Raw genomic sequence first — 24,690 nt, 5'->3', positions numbered from 1 at the left:
GGCCAAGAAGTTGATTTAAGGTAGTGGGCACTGGAGCACAATATGTTAGTTACATGGTGAGCACAGTTCCACGTTGTCAGCAATGCCCTCGGAAGAGTCTTCAGGCATTGGTGGGCAGGGTGGACAGCAGAGGGGAGAGATGCACTAGGATGGGCTACAACACAAAGTAAACCAAGGGAGTTGGCTGCTGGAGCTCAGAGCCAAAGGAACGCAGTGTGGCAGTTACTGCAAAGCTGTGCTTCTGAGTGAGGACAGGTTTCCATGAGGCTCACATTGTTGGTTTACAGTTCACTGAATTTAACAATGTAATGATGATAATGGATTTATTTTCCTTTTAAAAGTGACTCTGAGAAAGAGTTAGTAAGCCAGGGTCATAAAGACCTGGGCAAACCAACTGCTCTCACTGCTTTAGACAACCTTGACCGTGGAGTAAAATCCAGTGTTATCTGCAAGTGAGGCGATTATTATGTCTCAAGGCTAATCAGCTTCAAGATAAAATTCTAGGATGGAATCTTCACTTTAAAAATCATTTTCATTAAGATCTGGAGAGTAATTTTCAGCTATTATGAAGATACAACCTCTTAGCCATGCTTTTTAAAATATACATATATTTTATGACACTGTGGCAGAGAAAACAAGAGAAGCCCCTATATCCATTTTTAAAAATCTCCTTCAGTAACAGAATCCCTTGTTTTTCAGCTGGGGATATGGGTTCTCAGACACCACACCTTATGTCCCAGCTTCCCTGTTGCTAAGTTCTGACTGATGAGATGGGGACAGAAGTATCATGCGGCAGCGCCTGGGAATTTTCCTTACAAGACACCCGGTGTCTGCTCTTTGCCCTCTTTTCTCCAGCCCCTCTGCCAGGACCTAGCCATCCTGGGCCATGAGGAGGCTGACCGCTCTTAGGGATGACAGAGTGGGAGGCCGAGGGGGCCTGGGGCCTTGAGGACTTTGAAGCGCTTTCCACACCAGCCCTGGGTCGCCTAACTGGACCGTCACGGGAGACAAAAATAATCTCATACTTTGTATAAGCCTCTCTTTGGGGGATTTTCTGTTACTTGAAGTCAAACTAATCCTCAGTAATATAAAAAATAAAATTCTGTTCTATTTTCTCTCACTCTGTTAAAAATATTCTTTATCTTCTCTCCTCCTTCATTTCATTGTCTTCACAATTTGTCGAAGACTTTCTTTTCCAAAGACCACACTGTTTCCTAACAGCTCTCTCCATCATTCTCCTTGGTATCCTTCTTTGATGGTGTGTTGTCTGATTAAAACATACTCAGTGATTGAACATCCCCAGAAGTACATAGTCTCATTACTTAACTTACTTTGATAGAGCTTTTTTTTTTTTTTCCAGTACGCAGGCCTCTCACTGTTGTGGCCTCTCCTGTTGCGGAGCACAGGCTCCAGACGCGCAGGCTCAGCGGCCGTGGTTCACGGGCCCAGCCGCTTCGCGGCATGTGGAATCCTCCCGGACTGGGGCACGAACCCACGTCCCCTGCATCGGCAGGCGGACTCTCAACCACTGCACCATCAGGGAAGCCCCTGATAGAGCTTTTTGCATTTCCAATTTTATAGCTGATACCAGATTTACTTCTTAATTACATCCTCTGTCCAGCCCAACCAACAGTCCTTTGCCTCATCTATTCTGTCACTGAGGAATAAGGTCCTGCTATCTGGGTCAGGTCACGTCCACACAATCAGGCCAGGCTATACTACATGTGGCCCTGGGTATTGGAAGTCATGATCCTCCCCTAATTTCCTGCTCACATAAATTTCCCAAAACTCGCTTTCCCCTTTTGTGAACACACACCTCCAGTCAGCTCCCCTAATCTTTTCTTCCTCCTCTTCTGTTCCTAAAGGCCATTCCCAGCAGTCATTCAACCTGCATCGAATCACAGTGCTCTCAGCTCTCCTCATTTCCAAAGTTTTCTCTGTTCAACAGACCTTTATTGATACGCTCTCTCACGCCAAGCCCTACACTATGCTGTGGAGATATAAAGAAGATGAAGGCATGGTTTCTGCTCTTGATGGGAAGGGCATATAGCTTCCCCCTTTCTTTTTATACACTTAACACTCCTTCAATCATTGGTCCACATGGATAGAACATTTCCTAGGAATCGCCATGTTTTTCAGGGACGGGGGCTATACCACAGGACCCTACTGTTCAAGCCGACAAAAGACATTCAGATGAATGTCTTTCAGGAGAAAGAATCTGTCTTTCTCATTCCTCTTTCCTTACTCCAACAAATTTTTAAAGATATTTATTTATTTATTTGGTTGTGCCGGACCTTAGTTGCAGCAAGTAGGCTCCTTACTTGCAGCACGTGGGCTCCTTAGTTGCGGCTCGTGGGCTCCTTAGCTGTGGCATGCGAACTCCTAGTTGTCGCGTGCGTGCGGGATCTAGTTCCCAACCAGAGATCGAACCCGGGCCCCCTGACAATTTTGCATCAGAAATGCCTAATTTGACTTTTCCTATATGCTGCAGGTGAGATTTGGTAGGGAAGGGACTTGCTTGTTGCTTTTTTTTTTTAATAAGTTTCTTTTTTAATATTTATTTATTTGGCTGTGCTGGGTCTTGGCTTGCCAGCACGTGGGATCTTCGTTGCCTCATGTGGGATCTTTGTTGCGGCATGCAGGATCCTTTAGCTGCGGCATGTGGGCTCTTAGTTGCAGCATGTGGGATCTAGTTCCCTGATGGGGGTCGAACCTGGACACCCTGAGTTGGGAGCATGGAGTCTTAACCACTGGACCTCAGGGAAGTCCCTTGCTTATTGCTTTGAAGCAAAATGAAACTTGGGTCTAGAACACTTAAACCAATTGATTGGCTCCTATTGTTTCACCCTAACAGGATTATCTGGGTATCTTGCATGACAACCTGGTAAGTAGAAGAAGGTCCACCATCAGGGAAAAAAAAAAAAAAAGAAAGAAAAGAGTGATGGAATAGGGTATACCAGTTGTCCCAAGGAAATGTAAGACGAGGATGGGACAAAAACTATGAAAATATAGATCTGTGAAAGGTTGTATTTCCTTTGCTTTGATTCCTCCCATTCCCCCACAACTCCTGGGCTTTCCTCCTTGTCTTTGATCTGGAGGAAGTATCTGTAGCTCTTCTGTGGGGAGAAGTAAGTCCACCAAGGAGTCAGTGTTACTACTTCTCTAGCTAGGCCATCTCCACACATGGTCCCCTCCTCACTGGTGGCACTCCCTAAAGATAGCATCTTCTGGTTAATCTCTGCAATTAGCACCCACTAGGTCTTTTTAATACTTTTTAAATACCTCTCTTCTTTCCTATTTTGAGTTTCATTACACAGCCTTCCTCTGTGAACTTAGGGCACGGTGCCTGATCGTGTCCCCCATCAGCCACATGAGCATGTGGATGGGGATGGGGGCATCCAGGACAGTCCCCTCAAATGAAAACTGACAGGAAAGATGAAAGTCAGGGACAATTACTACTGGAGACTTTTGAGATTTCTTGAAGTTTTTTTGCCTCCCCAGTGTTTGTCTTTAGGTATATGTGTATATGTATGCATGTGACTTTATTTCCACCAAGCAGTAAAAACCTTTAAAAATAAAAATGAGGGGCTTCCCTTGTGGCGCAGTGGTTGAGAGTCCGCCTGCCGATGCAGGGGACACGGGTTCATGCCCCGGTCCGGGAGGATCCCACATGACGCGGAGCCTGCGCGCCCGGAGCCTGTGCTCCGCAACGGGAGAGGCCACAGCGGTGAGAGGCCCGCGTACTGCTAACAGGGTTGGGCTTCCCTGGTGGCGCAGTGGTTGACAGTCTGCCTGCCGGTGCAGGGGACGCAGGTTCTGTGCCCCGGTCTGGGAAGATCCCACATGCCGCGGAGCAGCTGGGCCCGTGAGCCATGGCCGCTGAGCCTGCGGTCCAGAGCCTGTGCTCCACAACGGGAGAGGCCACAACAGTGAGAGGCCCGCGTACCACAAAAAAATAAAATAAAATAAAAATGAGATTGTGTGCTTGTCTCACAATCACGGCAGAGGATGAAACTGAAGGGTGGGATGCATGCCTCTACACTATTCTGAAACTCAAACTAAGCAAAGAAAGGGGCTCCCAGTGAAGAGTCGCCGGAACCCTGGGAAGAAGAGGTAAGCAAAAGACATCCTTGGGACTTGTGTTATCAGTAAGAAGGAAAGGGTTGAGAAAGGACCCTGCTTGGGACTGAAAAGAGAGGGTTTTCATCGAAAGAGAGACCCAGCTCCCCAATATTTCTGTGGCATGATAGTAGGTTTTTGACATTTCTGCACGTTTATAGAGTAGATGAATGAGAGTCCAAGTACTCTAAACTCAGTCGCTGGGGCTTTTTCCTGGAAGCACCACTGTGTTTCAAGACAGAGGCCAGGATTCAAGTCCTGGGTCCTGAGACCCCTAGCTGTGTGATCATGAGTCTGCTCTTATACTCACTGGCTTCTTGGTTTCTTCCTCTGTGAGGGGGATAATAATACCTGCTTACCTACTGCCCAGTCAACAGGTATCTATAGAATATAATTACACTCCAGGTACCAAGCTAGATGCCTGGAGCCAGCAGCCTCTCGTAGCTTACATTCTAGTTTGAAATTGCACATGAACAAGTAACTGCAAGTGTGACATTGTCACAATGGAAAACTTCCCAGACGTATGGGCACATTCACCAGGGCACCTCACCTAGGCTGGGAGGTCAGGGAGGTTTTCATTGAGCAAGTTGTTTGAGCTGAGATGCAGAGGATGAATAGCAGTCAGACAGATGAAGGGGGAGGTGAGAGCTGGTCACGGTAAAGGCACAGTGGTGAGAAGACTCAGTGGGGGAGCATGTCGTGTGTTGAACCAAGAAGAGGACAGAGTGACCAGGAGCACAGAACCACACGGGGAAGGTGGAACAGACCATGCTTAGCCTCATGGGCTATAACAGATGGATTCTAAGGGGAAACAAAATGATAACTAAATGTTAACATTTCTTGGGCCAGGTGGCCTGGTCATCACCGTATGGGTATCATCTCATTTATCTCTCCCAACAGCCCCAAGGTCACATAACTATTTAATGGTGGAGCCGGAACCCAAACTCAGGCAGCCTGTCCCAGCCCCCTCCCGCTGCAATGTGCTTTACATAAAAACTCTGCAGACTCGAAGGCAGTAATGCCACTGTCATACATGGACAGTTTAAACCCGAAAGGAGTCGCTTCTCCTTAATCTCTTTTGGATAGTTCTATTTTTGTAGAAGGTGTTTCCCGAGGCCACAGAGAATGTGAAAATAAAGAAATCAGCTTCTTTTTAAAGAAACTCCTGAGGAACAAATGATTCTTAGTCAGGCCGTTTCTCTCTCTGGTCAACATCCTGGCAGGAAACTTCCAAAGCAAAGAGACTTGCTAAGGAAGGAGTGTTTTCCTTGCCTATAATTTGACTTCCTGTTTTGCTTTCCAAAATTTGCATAGATTTTTAAAATGCTTTTAGGAAAAGTGGGTTGTTTTTTCATCTTTTCCCCGAGACAAGATTTATGGTGGTGAGAGATGAGCCACAGGAGTTGCACAGGACCAGCTAGCTTGAGTTGCCTGGATGTAAACACGGCTACCTCCTCTTTGAAGCCTATTCTGTGTCCCTTTACCTGTTCACTTAGAAATACCCACTCCTTCATATGTGCTCTCACTCTGGCCCCACGTATTCCTGTGGCACGTGGTCAAACTTATTTGTTTATGTGCCTGTCACTCTACCAACTGTCAGCTCCTTGGAGGCAGGAAATGTCTGACTCATGTGTTTATCCCAATGCTTACCCGGTGCCCAGCACACAGCAGCCACTCGATAGATGCTTATAGAATGAATGAGCAATGACTGCTTGATGGGTAGCAGCCTTGAGTTAGTGCCTACTTTGTGACAAGCACTATGCCAGTTGTTTGCATGCATCGTCTCTTTAAATTCTTATGAGTCTGCTAGGCAGTTTCTCTTATTTCCCACCTTTCAGGTAAGGAAACTGGGGCTCAGGGAGCTAAGTAAATCACACAGATAATAAACAGCTGAGCCAGGAGTCAAGCTCAGGTGTTCTTTCCCATTACATCTCTTTGCCTCTTCCCCTAAAGTGGCAGATGAAGGAAGTCAGCGCAGTTCAGAGCCTTTGCTGATCCTAACAGATACTGATGAGTTTTTACCAGCTGTCTCCTATTTCGCATGATAAAGCTTGCTTTTGGGAACTCCGGCAGCATAACTGCCTTGATTTTCTGAGATCTTTCCTAGAAGAGGCTGCATGGAGCGGGGGACGGAAGGAGGCTGTGGGTCAACCAGCCGGGGTTCGGATCCTGGTTCTGTCACCAGCTGTTTGACTTTGGCAAGGCGTTCAGCAGTTCTGTGTCTCTCATAGAGGGACAACCACACCTACTGCACAAGAAAGTGAAGAGTCCATCAGAAGTTTCAAGCAGAGTTGCCGGCGCCCGGTGAGTGAGCACCGTATAAATGGTGGTTGTCTTTAATGTGAACATGCCCAGGAGGTGACGATGTCACTGCATCAGTGGCCTCTGGCTAGCCCTGTCCTCTAGCTTTAGCAGGCACAGGGCATCAGGCACAGCTCAGTCCCTCTGCTTCTAACACCCTCCCCCTTATCAACTCGGATGGCTTGATCCTCTACAAGACACCTTCCCTTACCTCCTTTAACCCTGCTGCATGGTTTGTTTGTTGTTTATTTGGTGGTTGATTGGTAGTTGGTTGGTTTCTGGTTGGTTGTTAGTTGACTGGTATAAGGGGGATCTTGGAATCTTGACATAAAGCCAGGGGATGACAAATTAGAATCTGCAGGCCAAATTTCTCTCTCCCCCTATTTTGGGCCACGAAATAACAAAGGTTTTTACATTTTTAAATAGCTGAAAACATTTTTTAAAAGAATACCATTTCGTGACCAAGGAAAATCACATAAAATTCAAACTTCAGTGTTCATAAATAAAGTTTTATTGAACTCAGTCATGCTCATTTGCTTACGTATTGTCTACAGCTGCTTTCCTGTTACAATGGCAGAACTGAGCAGTTGCAATAAAGACTGTATGGCCCCTAAAGCCTAAAATATTTCCTGTCTGGCCCTTTGCAAAAATAGTTTACCCGTATCTAGCATAAGCAAATAGCAGCAGAAATACCCGACCAAACCTCTTCCCTTACCCCATCCCCCAAAACAGCCTCAGTTCAGAAATCCTTTCTGATTAACAAACTGCAAATACTGCCCGAGAACTTTACAGAGTGCACACCATTCTTCACACTTTGATTTTTATTGGACGTAATCACACCTGAGCTCAGCGCAGAGGAAAGAAAACAAGGTGGAAGTAAATGAGGAAGAGAAAGAAAGGGAAAGAGGGAGGCAGTGAGAAGACTAAGCAAAGTCATAAAGAAATTTGTTCCAAACAAGCAATAATGCCAGTTAGAGAAGATGATTAATTGAGCAAATGTTGTTGAAACAGTCTAGTATTTACTCAACTGAGGAACTGACCAGTTGACAGAGATGAACTCAAAACTCCTGGCAAAATTTGCCTGTTCCAGCACATGAGGTGAGGAGTGAGGTCTCTCTACGAGAAGTCACTGAATCCCTTATGAAGAAACAAGCAGCAATTTCAGTGGTAAAACCTTAATGTTAAAAGACTATAATAATCAACAAGGAAAGCCTCCATGGAAAAAAGATGAGGATATTATTTTTAAAAATAGAAATTAAGAAGTATACACATTCACTTGATTAGCATAAATCTTATTTTTTTGAGAGAAAGAAAACCCCCAGTGATGGTAACATCAGAAAAGATCTGGTTTTATCCTTGGAGCCTAGGAACCTCATAGCAAGATTTCTAGGCACAGGCATAGGGATGGTTAAAATACCAGAGTAAGCCTAGCAAGGCATTTCTCCTTTTTAAGATGAAGACCAGAGATGAAGACCACAGGAGCACAAGAGTTTGCCAAAGTCAAATCCCAGTGGGCTTTGTTTTTTCCGAGTATGCACTTGATACAGAGGAGAGATGTAAACTAAAGAGGACTCCCTGAGGGATGTGAAAAGCTGAAAAATCTCATTTCCTCACCTCCAAGGCACCTGCTAGTAACAAAAGAAGATAAAAAAGGAGAAAGCAGAAAATCAAAAGGAAAGCAGTGCAAGCAAAAAGATGCATGCACCCCAATGTTCCTTGCAGCACTATTGACAATAGCCAGGACATGAAAGAAACCTAAATGTCCATCAGCAGAGGAATGGATAAAGAAGATGTGGCACATATATACAGTGGAATATTACTCAGCCATAAAAAAACTAAATAATGCCATTTGCAAGAACATGGATGGACCTAGAGATTGTCATACTGAATGAAGTAAGTCAGATAGAGAAAGACAAATAGCATATGATATCACTTATATGTGGAATCTAAAAAAAGGCTACAAGTGAACTTATCTACAAAACAGAAATAGAACCACAGATGTTGAAAATAAACTTATGGTTACCGGTGGGTAACTGGAAGATTGGGATTGACAAATACACACTACAATATATAAAATAGATAACTAATAAGAGCCTACTGTATAGCACAGGAAACTCTACTCAATACTCTGTAATGGCCTATATGGGAAAAGAATCTAAAAAAGAGTGGATATATGTATAACAGATTCACTTTGCTATACACCTAAAGCTAACACAACATTTTAAATCAACTCTACCCCAATAAAAATTATAAAACAAAACAAAACAAACAAAAAAAGGTGGTACAAACAAGAAGAATAGTATACCAGTTGCAATGCTGTCCACACCCTGGTTCGTTCAGCATTTGCTTGTGCTCCTGGCTCTCCCAATCCAGGGGTCCTTCATCTCCCATTTGGAAGAGTTTGTTCACAGGTTTATGCAAAAACTGTAAAGGGCACCCCAATGGTTGATTTCCACCAATTAAATAGCAAAAGGGGAAGAGGAAAATTAAAAGGAACCATTCTAATCAGTACTCCTGCAGACTGTCAAGGTGACAAAAGAACAAGCTAGTCTGAGAAACTGTCACAGCCAGGAGGAACCTAAGAAGCCATGACGACTAAATGTATTCGTGTCATGGATGGGATCCTGGAACAGAAACAGGATATTGGGTAGAAACAAAAGAAATCCGATTAAAGTATGAACTTTGGTTAATAACATATCAGTATTGATTGATTGTGACAAATCTACCACAGTAACAGAAGATGCTAATACAGGAGAAAACCTTGTGCAGGGTATACGGGGACTCTGCGTTAGCGTCACAACTTTTCTGTAAATCTAAAGCTGATCTAAAACAATAAAGTTCATTTTTCCACAGAAGGAATTATTCATTCAGTGAACATTTAGCAAATGTCTACATAGCAGGCACCCTGCCATGAGTCTCACTTGAAGTCTGGAGTTTCCGTGAATTTGCATCCTCCAAACTTCCCAATTGTCTCACTACAGAAAGGGTTAAAGGAGTAAACTGTCCCCTTGACCTTGCAGTAACCAATGTCAGTGTTTTCCAAAGGTAAATAAATTCACTGTGAGATTTAATGGGTGTTAGAGAGAGAGGGAGAAGAGGGGTCATCTCTGGTTCAACAAATTTCAGAGAAGTTAGATTAAAACAAATTAAACACGTTTCTTTATTATAGCACCTCTCAGAGCCTTTATTTTGCTTATGCATATTGCAGCTATCCAAAAAATATCTATAGAATGCAGCATTTCCCCAATTTATTTAACTATGAAACTCTTTTATTGCAGAACACTTTTGGGGATTAGCTTCCTCCTGAAAATACTTTGGAAAACACTATGCAATCTAAAGAGGACTGAAATAGCTGAAAACTACCAAAGGAAAGGCCTGATACAGTGAATTGAAAAGAAACACGATGAAAATGATCTCGTTAGACATTACTGATTTTTAACCGGTTGCCTCAGGGACCTCAAGAGCCAGAAATTCTGCCAAACTAATTGCTGAAAATTTTTCATTTTATGCCCAAGGCCTTAAACAAGAGCCTAATGGACTATGTATCTTGTTAAATGTAACTGCTCGAGGAAACTATTAACATTAGGCTCAGTTGATGTCCTTTGTGGCTGAACAAAAGGCATTTGTATCTCAATCCTTTGAAAAGTTACACAGATTTGGGTGGGCAATGAATATTTGGTCGAGATTGGTTACTGCAGAGATGAATAAATCATCCCTATCTTGGGGAACAAAGACAATTCAGTTTGCAAATAGCTGCAGACACCCAAATGTACCTTGGACAGCTAGAATCTTAGGAACTCCTTTATGGAAACTGTACATTTTATTCCTTTAGACATGCAACTTTCTGAACCTAAATTGCATTTTAATTTAATCAGTTTGGGCAGTTGTATCTCTTCAGCAGAGATTAAAATAATAATAGGCTCAGACGGTGGGGGGGGTGTCAGTGGTCTTACAAATTTGTTTCAAAATATAACACATGACGGGATAAGACTTGACTCTTGACAACACAGGCTTTGTTATGGGATACAGAAGTAGCATTTTTACCAACCTCTGACTGCCTTTAGCACAATCCTTGAAGAATTGGAAAAATCTTGCTTGAGATGCATTTAAAGTAGCAGAAAAATTATTCTTGAGGAAACAGAAGACCTGTGATAGCGGAATAGGGTAAGGATAAAAATTCAGCAGAAAGAGTGCAGGCTTTCTCCAGGGTGAAAGAGGTGGGTTTGAATCCTAGACCCATCGCGTGAAAGCTGAGTAACCTTGGGCAAGTGACTTTTGGAACCTCATCTTCCTCATCAGAAAAATGGGAACAATAATATCACATTTGCAAGGTTGTTATAACAGAGACAGGGTTTGCAAAGTGCCTTTTATGGTACTGGACACCTACTATACCCTTAGTAAATGTTTACTCTAATAAGAAGGTACCATCTTCAATCTTAAACAGCAGAGTTTAGCAAGGATTCAAGCAAGTACTGGAGCATCACCACAGAACTGGAAACCATGTTTATAAGAAACAGAGGAGGGAAAATTTTTCAGGCCAGCTAAAAGTGAATGCTGTATGGAAAGAACAACTTAATTTGCATCAGCAGGGTTTTGGAAGGCAGGCAAGACTAATAAACTTTTAGCCATTTGGCATAACTGAACTCAATTACAGTGGTTCTGCTTAAGTCAAGTTTGTCAAATGGGCTTCTCTGTACTTCTCAGATCAAAACCTTCTAAAACTAGTAACTTCCTGGACTCAAATAAGAAAACTATTGGATCCTCAAAAATGATACAATGAAAGGGAACCAAGGAAATGTTTCCTAAAGTACATTCTGCGTGTTATTCAGGGGGAAAATCATGGAATTATATAATTTAGGAGCTGTTGGGTTAAACAAAGTTAAACCAGTTTCTAGGCTTCTTTGAAAAGTAATGCATATATATTCAACACACGATAAAAATTCAAACAGTAGAAAAGCACATAAAATGAAAAGTAAGATTTCTTCTCACTTCACCTTCTGTCCCCCAGTTCTTCACAAAATCAAGAATTGTACCAGTTTCTTGTTCTTCCAGAATCATTGTATACATCTATAAGCATCTTATTTAATTAATATATAGCTAGATATAGGTAAATAGCTTACATAAGTGGTAGCACACTAAACACACTTCTGCATCTTTCTTTCTTCACTTAATTTATCTCGGGGGAAATATTGGTTCACTTGGATCAGTAGTTTTCAACTGGGGGTGATGTTAGATACATCTTTGATTGTCACATCTTGGGATGTGTGGGTACCACAGGCAACTAGTGGGTAGAGTTCAGGGATGCTGCTAAATATCCTACAGTGCACAGAACAATCTCCTCCAATAAAGAATTATCTAGCCCAGAGCAGCAATGGTGCCGCTGAAATCTTGGTTTAGATCTATATCATTCTTTCTAATGGGCACATACTATTCCACTATATGGTTGAATCACAATTTGTATAACCAGTGCAATATAGTGGTCGTTTAGGTTATTTCAAGTCTTTGATTAGAAAAAAAAATCTGAAATGAATATTCTCATGCAATTGCAGAAGCATATCTATAAGATAATATTCTGTAAGCAGAAGGGGGGAGTCAAAGTTTGTGTGTATTTTTATCATAAATATTGTCAGTCGTCCTCCAAAGATAATATAGCAATTTACATTGCCTTCAACAATGCATGCAAATTCCTGTTTCCTCATATCCTACCCAAAACAGTGTAGTAACATGATTTTCTTTATTTGCCAATCTGGTTTAAATAGTGATAGTTTTAAAATTTGTGTTTACTTATAAGTGAACTTGAACTTTTTTTCATACATTTAAAATCCATCAGTTATTTTTGTAAACTATCTGATCAGTTTTATTTAATACAACACTTCTCAGAGACTTTAATATGATCATCCTTATTGTGACTCTCCAAGAGATAGTGTTCAACATTTCCCAACTTTTATCCTTATAACCTTATTTTTAATAAATCACTTTCAGTAAACATGGTTCTATAAAACACTCTTGAAAATTACTGAAAACAAGATACCAGAATAAAAGTGACTTGTGAAAGGACTTTGAAAATTGTCCAAAGAATGTATAATAGTGATAATTATTTGGTGGCATTTTTAGCAGATCTGGAAACCCCTAACTCATGGTTAGAAGCAAGATCAATGAAAACTTGAGTTTTATAGACCCCTGTCAGTACTCATCAGGATTCTTTTCCTTGCAGACTAAAATCCAGTTGACTGAAACCCAACCAACTCAAACTAAGCTAGGCAAAAACCAAACCAAATCCAAACAAAACAATTTATTTGCTCATATAAATAAGCTTTGGGAAGGTCTTCGATTAAGCTGTGCCTCAAGCATGAGAGGTGCCAAGAACTCAGAATGTGAGGTTTTCCTCTCTTGCTCTCTCGCTTTTCCCTGCTCCTCTGTTCAGCTTTATTCTTTCAGCTGAGACACTCGTTGTTTCTATCCCCAGTATTTCACTACTTCACCATCAGAGAGATTGAAACACTTGCTCTCAGGCCCCAGGTTCAGAAGTACCAGGGAAGAGCTGGCTTATTGCCCATATCTGAGCCAAACAGTGGTGCCAGGGCCAGTAACCATGAGGAGGCTGAGCGCCCATTAGTGCCTCGTGATGGCAGTAGGAGAGGAGCTTTGCCGAGAAAAAGAACGAAGAGCAGTTCTCTTTCACCAATAGATGACATGACGTCCTCCATGTTAACAGAAGAGACAGAAACATCCCTGGAGACTATAATCATCATGAACTAAGTGAAACTTGGCAAAGAAATTTTAAAGAATTTAATATTCAATGTCCTTGTGCAGCTTGTACAGATTTGCTAATGTTAAAAACAGCATCAGACACTGGAAAAAAGGTTCTTAATTCACTGGATTTGGACAGGTGAAGTAACAAATAACAAAAGGATTGCCAGCTGTGGGCCTTATGTAGATTTATAAGCAAGCCTTGCAAGATACAGAAAACCAATTCTGTGCTTCACATTCAAACGGCTAGAATAGTACCGAATGGGGAAAACTGGACTACTCAGTACAATAGTTTGAGCATTTATAAGTTGTATTAGCTTTCTATCCTCCCCGCCCCCCCACTTTTTTTTTTTTTTTTTTTTTTTTTTTCGGTACATGGGCCTCTCACTGTTGTGGCCTCTCCCGTTGCGGAGTACAGGCTCTGGACGCGCAAGCTCAGAGGCCATGGCTCATGGGCCCAGCCGCTCCGCGGCATGTGGGATCCTCCCAGACCGGGGCACGAACCCGTGTCCCCTGCATCGGCAGGCGGACTCCCAACCACTGCGCCACCAGGGAAGCCCCAGCCCCCCCACTTTTTAAATTGAAGTATAGTTGATACTGTGTTAATTTCAGGTTACAGCAAAGTGATTTAGTTATATACACACTTTTTTTTTCAGATTATTTTCCATTATAGTTTATTACAAGATATTGAATATAGTTCCCTGAGCAATACAGTAAAACCCTTGTTGCTTATCTATCTCACGTATAGTAGTTTATATCTGTTAATCCCATATTCCTAATTTATCCCTCCCCCCTCCCTTTCCCCTCTGGTAACCATAAGTTTGTTTTCTATGTCTGTGAATCTGTTTCTGTTTTGTATATAGATTCATTTGTATTCTCTTTTAGATTCTGCATATAAGTAATATCATATAATATTTGTTTTTCTCTGTCTGACTTACTTCACTTAGTATGATATCCTCTGGATCCATCCATGTTGCTGCAAATGGCAATATTTCATTCTTTTTTATGGCTGAGTAATATTCCATTGTGTGTATCATATATATATATATACACATATATATATGTAATCTTCTTAAACCAGTTGTCTGTTGATAGGCACTTGAGTTGTTTCCATGTCTTGGCTATTATAAATAGTGCTGCTATGAACACTGGAGTGTATGTATCTTTTCAAATTAGCATTTTCATCTTTTCCAGATATATGCCCAGGAGTGGGATTGCTAGATCATATGATAACTCTATTCTTAGTTTTTTAAGGAACTTTCATACTCTTTTCCATAGCAGCTGCACGAATTTACATTTCCACTGACAGTGTACGAAGGTTCCCTTTTCTCTACACCCTCTCCAGCATTTATTATTTGTAGACTTTTTGAAGATAGCCTTTCTGACCAGTGTGAGATGATACTTCACTGTGGTTTTGATTTGCATTTTTCTAATAATTAGCAATGTTGAGCATCTTTTCCTGTGCCTGTTGGCCATCTGTATGTCTTCTTTGGAGAAATGTCTATTTAGGTCTTCTGCCCATTTTTTGATTGGGTTGTTTGGTTTTTTTGATATTGAATTGTATGAGCTGATGGTATATATTGGATATTAACTTCTTGTCAGTTGCATTGCATCATTTGCAAATATTTTCTCCCATTCCATAGGTTGTCTTTTCATTTTGGTGATTGTTTCCTTTGCTGTGCAAAAGCTTTTAAGTTTGGTTAGGTCCCATTTGCTTATTTTTGCTTTTATTTCTTTTGCCTTGGGAGGCTGATCTAAGGAAATATTGCTACAATTTATGTCTGAGAACGTTTTGCCTATTTTCTCTTCTAGGAGTTTTATGATGTCATGTCATATTTAGGTCTTTAAACCATTTTGAGTTTATTTTTTTAAATGGTGTGAGGGAGTGCTCTAATTTCATTGAATAACATGTAGCTGTCCAGCTTTCCCAATACCACTTGCTGAAGAGACTGTCTTTTCTCCACTGTATATTCTTGTCTCCTTTGTTGTAGATTAGTTGACCATAGGTGTGTGGGTTTATTTCTGGGCTCTCTATTCTGCTCCATTGATCTATGTGTCTGTTTTTGTGCCAGTATCATGCTGTTTGTTTGTTTTTTTCTTAAACTTTTTTTTTTTAATTTATTATTTGGCTGCGTCGGGTATTAGTTGTGGCACGCAGGATCTTTCATTGCAATGTGTGGGCTCTTCATTGTGGTGCACAGGCTTCTCTCTAGTTGTGGCACGTGGGCTCCAGAGCACATGGGCTCTCTAGTTGTGGTACGTGAGCTCAGTAGTTGGGGCACCCTGGCTTAGTTGCCCTGTGGCATGTGGGATCTTAGTTCTGTGACCAGAGATCGAACTGGTGTCCCCTGCATTGCAAGATGGATTCTTTTTTTTTTTTTTGCGTACGCGGGCCTCTCACTGCTGTGGCCTCTGCCATTGTGGAACACAGGCTCTGGACGTACAGGCTCATCGGCCATGGCTCACGGGCCCAGCCGCTCCGCAACATGTGGGATCCTCCTGGACCAGGGCACGAACCCGTGTCCCCTGCATCGGCAGGCGGACTTTCAACCACTGTGCCACCAGGGAAGCCCCCGCAAGATGGACTCTTAACCACTGGACCACCAGGGAAGTCCATCATGCTGTTTTAATTACTGTAGCTTTGTGGTATTGTCTGAAGTCTGGGAGGGTTATGCCTCCAGCTTTTTTCTTTTTCCTCAGGATTGCTTTGGCAATTCTGGGTCTTTTGTGCTTCCATATAAATTTTAGAATTATTTGTTCTAGTTCTGTGAAAAATGTCATGGGTATTTTGATAGGGATTGCATTAAATCTGTAGATTGCTTTGGATAGTATGGCCGTTTTAACAATATTAATTCTTCCAATCTAAGAGCATGGGATATCTTTCCATTTCTTTGAGTCATCTTCAATTTCCTTTATCAATGTTTTATAGTTTTCAGCATATAGTTTTCAGTTTTATAGTTAACTCTGGTTAAGTTTATTCCTAGTTTTTTTGTTGCTGTTGTTGTTGTTGTTTGTTTGCTTTGATGCAATTTTAAATGTTTTTTCTATCTTCTTTTTGATATTTCATTTTAGTATAATTGTAAGAAATGCAACAGATTTCTGTATATTAGTCTTGTATCCTGCTACCTTGATGAATTCATTTATTAGTTCTAATAGTTTTTGTGTGGAGTCTCTAGGGTTTTCTATATAGAGTATCATGTCATCTACAAACAGTGACAGTTTTACCTCTACCCTTCCAATTTGGATACCTTTTATTTCTTTTTCTTGTCTGATTGCTGTGGCTAGGACTTCTAATACTATGTTGAATAGAAGTGGTGAGAGTGGGAATCCTTGTCTTGTTCCTGAATTTAGCAGGAAGGCTTTCATCTTTTCACCATTGAGTATTATGTTGGCTGTGGTTAGTCATAAATGGTTTTTATTTTGTTTAGATATGTTCCCTCTGTACCCACTTTGGTGAGAGTTTTTATCATGAATGGATGTTGAATTTTATCAAATGCTTTTTCTGCATCTAGTGAGATGATCATGTGGCTTTTGTCTTTTCTTTTGTTAATGTGGTGTATCACATTGATTGATTTGCATATATTGAACATCCTTGTGACCCTGGAATGGGTCCAACTGGATCATGGTGTATGATTCTTATGTCGTTGGATTTGGTGGGGTTTTTTTTTTTAATGTCTTATTATTTTCAGTAGCTTTAATTATATATTTAAATTAAAATCCCCGGTTCTTAAAAACCTTAATTTCCAGTGACAACCAAGAGGCAAGTAATAGTTACCAAAATCTGGAGAAACTATTTTAGATGATTTTTAGAACATAATTATTCTTATGGTTTACCTAAAAGCTCTTATCTCATTTATATTTAAAGTTTCATCATATCAAGTTATTTTTCTTGCTGACAAATTTGCAACAGATATAACAAGATTTCATTGAACTTTTATTAAACCTAGATGCAGTGAAAGTACTATACTTAATGTTGATGGCTCTAAAGACATGTCTATATTAATTAGATCAACAAACTTAAACATTAATACCGGGTATTAATTTAATACTATGTATTTCCCAGTTCACATGAACCTGAAACTCATTTAGCTTAATTTCTCTTGTATTTAGAATTGTTTGGTTTGTAAGCGCTTACTTTTCTTTAAGCCAATTAAATAGAGCTCATTTACAGATTAACCTCAGCAATGTTATCCAAAGACAAACAAACAGAGAGACATCATAGTTCTCATTTCAAAATTTCAGCCCTGAGTCAGGTACAGCAATGTAAAACCCATCAGTTTACAAAAGAGGATTAAAGTTGGTTTTCTGGCAGATGGAACAAATCAAGCTCACTTGTCTAGATGGCTTGTCTAGATGGCTAAACCCTTTCTACTAATATTTATGGAAAACAAGTCAAGTTCTAAATTACTGTACCCGCTTTTTCAAAATTTGCATTTTAAAAAGATGGCAGAGGTAAGGGTTCTTGAGAAGACCAGATAGGACATTTGTATCCCAAAGATACAGGCAAGCTTCTCCTGGGATGACTTTGCTTCCCCTTTGTTTAGTATTTACAAGCCTCTTAAGATCTCCCATATTTATTAGAAAATCAATCAATTTGTTCCCCGCTGTCAATGTTACCCGGCCCCCTGTGGGGAAATCAGAATCCAATGCCTCAAGTGCAAGGAAGTCTGATGGCCTCTTACAAGACATTGGGGCAAGGGAAATTGCCCTGCTGCATAAGTGGCTCCCGGTCCAAATTGGGTGCCCTGTGTGGTCCTAGATGGTGATACTAAAGCAGGTCCCTGTGCCCCGGAGGTTACCATAGAAACTTCTATTTGATCCCCTTGGGTAGGGGAAACAGGAGGCAGCGAATATGTTGGCGGCATGGGAGGGGGCAGTTGGAACAACTGCCAGTGCCACCAGCTTGGCCACTGGGGGAGCTGGATAGGCTGGAGGGGGGTTTCAGTTTTGAAATAACATGTCCCCACTCTCATTTTTTTCTATTCACTTGTAGAACAGGTTTCCCCTTGGGTTTCCTTTCAGACCCCTGAACCATAAGGTGGCAGCCCTCTGACTCCTTTTCCTCCTGATGCAATATAGCATAAATGCTCCTCATATGGAATCTCAACTCTTTTCCCTGCTCTTTTTTTTTTTTAAATAAATTTATATATTTATTAATTTATTTTTGGGTGTGTTGGGTCTTCATTGCGGTGCACGGGCTTCTCATCTCGGTGGCTTGTCTTGTTGCGGAGCACAGGCTCTAGGTGCGCGGGCTTCAGTAGTTGTGGCACGCGGGCTCAGTAGTTGTGGCTTGCGGGCTGCAGTGCGCAGGCTCAGTAGTTGTGGCACACAGGCTTAGTTGCTCTGCGGCATGTGGGATCTTCCTGAACCAGGACTTGAACTCATGTCCCCTGCATTGACAGGCGGATTCTTAACCACTGCACCACCAGGGAAGTCCTTCCCTGCTCTTCTGCAGAACATTTCTAATTGTGAGATTGTGTAATAATTGAGTGAGCCATTCAGGGGCCATCGTTCTTCTGATCCTAACATATATTGGGTCCACACCCTATTACAATAATACATCATGTCTTTCTTAGTCATAGGCTCACGGGTATGTTTTGCCCATTTATCTAATATATTCCCCAAAGGGCTCTCCTTCAGGATAGATATTTTCCACTTTTAAAAGTTTGATAACACCAAGACAGAAAAGACGCAGACAAATTCCAACACAAAAGGCACAAATTCTAGCACTGATGCACACAAAACCAAGAGAAAACCAAGACAAGACCAACGAACCAGTTCCCAAATCGGGTAGACTTACCCTACAAAACCAATGAACTAGTTCCCAGTGAACCGCTTCCCAGAATCAGGTAGAGTCCAACAACAATTCCCCCCTCTAGCAGGGTACCTCCACCAGATTGGCTTTCCCATAAAGGAAAAACCCAGACTGAGGGGGAAATATGTTCCTAGCGTGCATGCCGGAGTGACTTACCCTCCAGAATCGAATCGAGTCCATTGACTTGTAGCCCCAGATGGAACCGAAGTTCCCGAAATGGGAGTTTGTTGGTTCCTTGCCTCAACTGCCAAGTGCTGGGGTAGCTGGTGTCGCTTCAAGGGAACTTTGAAGGGAAGGTCCTCAGGACAATGGTCCTGGCAGCTGCTACGGCCCTGCCCCAATATTCCCTGAGCGGGGCCGGCTAGCCATGAGCAGCAAGGCTCCTGGCTGGCTAAGCCAAATTTGTTACTGAGTCCAAGCTCACCCTGCTCGCTGGACGACAGGCTAACGAATCGGAGATGAGGTGTTGAGGCAAAGGAATACAACTTTATTTGGAAATCTGGCAGACTGAGAAGATGGCAGACTAGTGTCTCTGAAAAACCATCTTATCTGGGTCTGGATGCCAGTTTCTTTTATAGAATCAGAGAGGGAGAGGCGGTGAGGAAGTGAAGTAAAAGGGCCATCAGTCTTGCAAAACATCTCCTGGAATCTAGATGCGGTTTTGTAATAGCTTTCTGTTTGCTGCTCTAACATTACCACAAGCTTAGCGGCTTACAGGATACAAATTTATCTTACAGTTCTGGAGGTCAGCAGTACAAAATGGGTCCCAGTGCTAAAATCAAGGTGTTGGCAGGGCTGCATTCCCTTCTAGAGACTTCAGGGGAGAATCGGCTTCCTTGCCTTTTCCAGTTTCTAGAGGCTGCCCACATTCCTTGGCTCTGGTCCCTTCCCCCCATCTTCAAAGCCAGCAGGTTCAGCCTTTCTCACATCACATCATTCTGACTCACGTCCATTGTCACATTTCTTTCTCTGACTCTCCTCTTCTGCCTCCCTCTTCTGCTTTTAAGGACTCTTGTGATTGCATTGTGCCCATGTGGATAATTCAAGATAATTTCTCTATGTTGAGGTTGGCTGATTAGAAACCTAGATTCCACCTTCAATCTTTTTTAAAAATTAATTAATTAATTTGGTTGCTCCAGGTCTCCTTAGTTGCAGCAGGCAGGCTCCTTAGTTGCGGCTTGTAGTCTCCTTAGTTGTGGCATACGAACTCTTAGCTGCAGCATGTGTGTGGGATCTAGTTCCCTGACCAGGGATCAAACCCGGGCCCCCTGCATTGGGAATGTGCAGTCTTCTCCACTGCACCACCAGGGAAGTCCCCATCTTCAATCTTAATTCGCCTTTGCCATGTAATGTGCCACGTTCAATGGGGATTAGGATGCAGACATATTTGAGGAGGCATTATTCTACCTACCACACAAATTAAGAACTTAAAGACAGCATCAGGAATTTACTGGGACATGCGCGTTCCTGCCAAAGGGGGGTGAATTTCCCAGCTCCAGGAATTTGTGGCAGAGTGGGCAGATAACCGCGGCTCTCCGGGAGCCCCGATGCTCGCACCACGTTGAGGCGCCAAGCAGGTGAAACCGCAACACATCACCTGGGAGGAGGACCAGGGCAACCAGGAGGACAGCAGCCGCAGCAGGGGGCCCCGGCGCGTGCATACGCAGCGCCAGTGGCGCGGGAGCCGGGTGCTCCAATGAACTCCCCAGGGGGTGGCGATGACGTGACTGTGGACCGAGCAGAGATAAAGAGGCCTCGGCGGGAGGAGACTCACATCTGTGAGAAACGCCGTGCCAAGTTGTTCAGTTTCTCAGAGTTCTTAGACCATAAGAAAAATCGCACTAAACATCCACCTGTCCTCATCATGAACGACAGCGAGGGGCCGGTGCCTTCAGAAGATTTCTCCGGGGCTGTGCTGAGCCACCAGTCACACAGCCCAAGCAGGAAGGATGGTCACAGAGAGGATGATGGCAGCTCAGGGGACACGAAGGAGAAGCCGGGGCAGAGTCCGTCGTGTACTTCAAGACGGAGGCCGCCTTGCCACCCACACCTCAGGACATAGGCTATTTACCCAAAGGCAAAGTGGCCAACACCAATGTCACGCATCAAGCACTACGGGGCACCAAAGCCGCCGTGAACCGGCGGAGCGCGGACGCGCCCCCAGCCCTGCTGCCCGGCTCCAGCAGCATCCCCTGGGTCCTCGAGCAGATTCTGTGTCTGCAGCAGCTGCAGATCCAGCTCGCGGAGCAGATCTGCATGCAGGTGAACCTGTGGACCTCCCACGCCCTCCACTCCAGCGGCGTGGCCGGAGCCGACTCCCTGAAGACGCTGGGCGGCCACGTGTCCCAGCAGGCTTCGGCGGCTGTGGCTCTACTCATCCGGAAAGCGGGGAGCCCAGCTTTGCCCCCTGAACACCTTGAAACCAGCCAAGCTACCTCACACCAGCATCCCTTCCGTTGCCAGCTCCGCGTCCCCGGCGCTGACGCCCTTCTCCCTGAAGCCAGATGGGACCCAGGTGCTCCCCAGTGTCCTGTCGCGCCCCTCGGGGGTGTTGCTACCTCAGGCCCCAGGCTCTGTGCTCTTCCAGAGCCCCTTCTCCGCCGTGGCATTAGACCCGTCCAAGAAAGGGAAAGGAAGACACCGAGTGTCTCCCCGGTACATGTCAAACCCAAGGACAAAGTCCTCTACAAGCACAAGTGTAAGTACTGTAGCAAGGTTTTGGGGACTGATAGCTCCTTGCAGATCCACCTCCGCTCCCACACTGGAGAGAGACCCTTCGTGTGCTCTGCCTGTGGCCACCACCAAGGGCAACCTCAAGGTGCACTTTCATCAGCAACCCCAGGTGAAGGCAAACCCCCAGCTCTTTGCCAAGTTCCGTGACAAGATGACGGCAGGCAGTGGCCTTCCCTACGCGCTCTCTGGCCCTGTCTCCGTAGATGAATCTCTCTAAGGAGAGCCCATCTTTGCAATGGGGACCCCCAATGTAGGGCTACCTCAGAATCTCTCTCTGGGGACTAACCCCAAGGACCTCATGGTGGCCCATTGCCCAACAATCTGCAGCCCAGGCCTTCTCCGGAAAGTGAGGATGGATCCGTCCTACCCGGGGTGAGGTTAAACCATAATTCCCTGAGGGTGGGTGGCTTCCAAGGGAGTGGGACACCTGAGCTGGGGTCAGAGACCCTGAAATTTCAGCAGCTGGTGGAGAACATCAACAAGACCACCACCGATCCCAACGAATGTCTCATATGCCACCGTGTCTTAAGCTGCCAAAGTTCCCTCATAATGCATTACTGCACCCACACCGGGGAGAGGCTGTTCCAGTGTAAGATCTGTGATTGAGCCTTCTCCACCAAAGGCAACCTGAAGACGCACTTTGGGGTGCACTGGACCAACACGTCCATAAAGATGCAGCATTCGTGCACCATCCGCCAGAAGAAGTTTACCAACGCGGTCATGCTGCAGCAGCATATTCAGATGCACACGGGCGGTCAGATTCCCAACACGCCTCTGCCGGAGAATCCCTGTGACTTTATGTGTCCCGAGCCAATGATGGTCGATGAAAATGTCAGTACAAGCATTGTCTGTCATGATGATGTCGACAGCATCGATGAAGTCTGCTCCCAGGAGGCCCCTGGCAGCTCCTCGAAGCTCCCCATGCCCCTTCCCAGCATCCACTCGCCATCACCTACTCTAGGGCTGGCCTCGGTGGCTTCCCTAGATGCCCTGGAGAAGGCGGGTCTCACTGGTCTTGTCCTGCAGCGACAGAGCAGCCGAGAAAATGGTTCAGTGGAGAGTGATGTCTTGACCAACGACTCTTCCTCCTCGGTGATGGGGGACCAGGAGTATCTGAGCCGAGGTCCAGATGTCCTGGAGACCACGTCCTTCCAGGCAGTCTCCCCAGCCAGTAGCCAAGCGGAGAGTGTCAAGTCCAAGTCTCCTGATGCTGGTGGCAAAGTGGACAGCTCCGAGAACAGCCGCACTGAGATGGAAGGTCAGAGCAGTGGCCCACCGACATTTATCTGAGCCCAGCCAACCTACGTCAGAGTTGAAGTTCCTGGTGCATTTGTTGGTCCTGCGACCATGTCTGCAGGTATGACACCCTTGTTAGCGGTCTAGCCCCGAAGACAGGCCAAGCAGCACAGCTGCACAAGGTGCAGGAAGAACTTCTCACCTGCGAGCGCGCTTCAGATTCACGAGCAGACTCACACTGGGGAGAAGCCTTTCGTGTGTAACATTTGTGGGCAAGCTTCTACCACCAAAGGCAACTTGAAGGTCCATTATATGATGCATGGGGCCAACAAGAGCTCAGCACTCCGTGGCAGGAAGCTGGCCATGGAGAACACCATGGCTCTATTAGGAACGGACGGAAAGAGGGTCCCCGAGATATTTCCCAAGGAAATCCTGGGTGGATTTGTGTGGACCCTGTTGTGTGGAACCAGTACACCACCATGCTCAACGGTGACCTGGCCATGAAGACTAACGAAATCTCCGTGATCCAGTGTGGTGGCATTCCCACCCTCCCGGTGTCGCTGGGGGCCAGGTCTGTGGTGAATAACACTGCTACCTCCAAGATGGACGGCTCCCAGTCGGCCATGAGTGCCGAGATGGAGAAGCCGGGAGCTGCCGACAGCATCCCCAAACACCAGTTCCCTCACTTCCTGGAGGAAAACAAGATGGCCACCAGCTAAGCTACAGGAGAGTGCACGTCGAAGGAGCAGTGCAGTGACCTCTCTAGAACTGTACCTTTTTTGTTTGTTTTCCTTAAAGATCCCCATCTCCTCCAGTTTTCTTCCTGATGTGCAAATAATGTTTTGAGTTGTGACCGCAACCTCAGGTACATCCTACAGTCACAATGTTGCTATGCTGCTTTGCAAAAACAAACAAACAGAAAGAAAAAAAATCATACTAAAACAAATATAAGCTAGTAACTTTTTTTATTTTGGAAAGAAGCGAGTCTTGCAGAGTACTTTTGTTACTTGCAACAAACTATATACATAAAACCTTTGTACAACCTAGAATAACTGTTTCCAAAGACTGTCACCTATTTCAAGTTGTAAGGTGTTGAACCACCATGGAGAAGACAACTGTTTTGCCTGTTTGGGGGTTGGGAGTGGGTAGGTGGGTACTGTGTACTTACTTCTGGGGTGACTGTATGCTGGTAAATGGACGTCTGTTTAGGGACCTGTTTTGTATTCTCCCAACCCTACACCCATTTTTCTCTTCTTTTTTGAATGTACTTTTTTTTTTTTTTTTTAAACCAAGGTTGTAGAATTCCAATTTTTTTTTTCAACCTTGGAACCTTAAGTAGAATGCCCTAAAGTGGACGGATTTTAGTCCTTAGAGAGTCAACATGTGTGTTGCTGCTTATTTAAATGCAGTTCAGTTGGAGCCCCGAGAGTCCCAAGGTCCTCCCTATGCTTTCCAGATGCCCTTCTTCTTCCTAAAACCAGGAGAGGTGAGCACCTGAGCAGGGAATCTCAGGTGACTTAATTTAGTTCACCAGTGCCTACTCTGAAGAGCTGGGTATCCGTTCTTGAAGAAACAAGCTCACCAGAAGGGCATGTTTTCTTATTATATACTAATAACTTCTTATACTAATTTGTACCAGAAGTTCCTTGATTGTGACTTATGCCAAGTAATTATGAAGTTTTTTTTTTTTCTGAGTATTGCATGAAGGCTACCAAGTTGGAACAGGCAAGTCTTGG

The 24,690-nt window shown here is 43.9% G+C and overlaps 1 long non-coding RNA gene and 1 pseudogene across 1 annotated transcript in view; one reads left to right on the top strand and one right to left on the bottom strand.

Moving 5' to 3' along the window:
• LOC132508257 (uncharacterized) overlaps positions 1 to 19,508 on the bottom strand; it is an 82,044-nt gene extending 62,536 nt beyond the window's left edge. The window contains exon 1 of the long non-coding RNA XR_009536492.1: positions 19,142 to 19,508. This is a non-coding gene — a long non-coding RNA (uncharacterized LOC132508257). The remainder of the gene's footprint in view (positions 1 to 19,141) is intronic.
• A 236-nt stretch (positions 19,509 to 19,744) lies between these two features.
• Positions 19,745 to 23,673, top strand: LOC132507971 (sal-like protein 4; annotated as a pseudogene).
• Positions 23,674 to 24,690: the final 1,017 nt, after the last annotated feature.

This window comes from Lagenorhynchus albirostris, chromosome 17 (assembly GCF_949774975.1).
Source record: "Lagenorhynchus albirostris chromosome 17, mLagAlb1.1, whole genome shotgun sequence".
Lineage (NCBI taxonomy): Eukaryota > Metazoa > Chordata > Mammalia > Artiodactyla > Delphinidae > Lagenorhynchus > Lagenorhynchus albirostris.
Note: the sequence above shows the minus strand (reverse complement) of the source record. Positions and strands in the feature narration are given on the sequence as shown.